We start from the raw sequence: 738 nt of genomic DNA on the forward strand, positions 1-738 counted from the left end.
CCCCCCCACTCCCCCCCCGTCTTCCAACGCGCGGATTAAAAGGAAGGCTTTTGTGAGTTGCTGCGCTAATAGCGGCTCTGGAGGAAGGGGGAAGGCGAAGGGGGTCGTCCCCATCTTCCTCATCCTCCCCCATCCCGGGGGGTGCGCGGAGCGGGGCCGGTCCCTGCTCCCTCCAGGCTCTGCCGCCGCCGTCGGGGCTGCGAGCGCTGCGCTCCGCCGTGCGCCCACCGCTGTCCCGCTTCCCCCGCCATCCCCGCCTTCCCCGCGCTCCCGGCCGCTCTCCCGCTTCCCCAACCCCCGCCTTCCCCGCTCCGCAGCCCCGCTTAACCCCGGGAGCCGGCCCGCGTCCCGGCTTGCTTTGAATAATTGCCTGCCTCCCGCGAAACGCCCGTGGGGAAAATATTTATTAAATGGAAACAATTGTCCCGGCTCCCGGGGGGGACCGCGTTTGTTCCGGGCTTATTGGTTTTTAGCACCTGCTTTGGTTAACAAACCTGCTCCGAAAAGGCCCCCCCGGGCCGCCCCCTGCCCCCGCCCGCCCGCGTCCGACAGCGACCGGGGAGAAAAACGAGATGTCGGGGGGGGCTTTCGGGACGGGCGGGGGGCGGCTGGCCCGGCCCCTCCGGGGTCCCCCGGCACCCCGCGCCGCTCCGCCCGAAACTTCGCCTCCTTCCCGGGGGCAGCCTCGGCCGCGGGCCGCTCCTGCCGGGCCGCCGCTCCTKGGGGGCTCCCGGCTCA

Source organism: Malurus melanocephalus, unplaced genomic scaffold, assembly GCF_030028575.1.
Source record: "Malurus melanocephalus ecotype Western Australia unplaced genomic scaffold, MMel_1.1 scaffold_559, whole genome shotgun sequence".
In the NCBI taxonomy this organism is placed as follows: Eukaryota; Metazoa; Chordata; class Aves; order Passeriformes; family Maluridae; genus Malurus; species Malurus melanocephalus.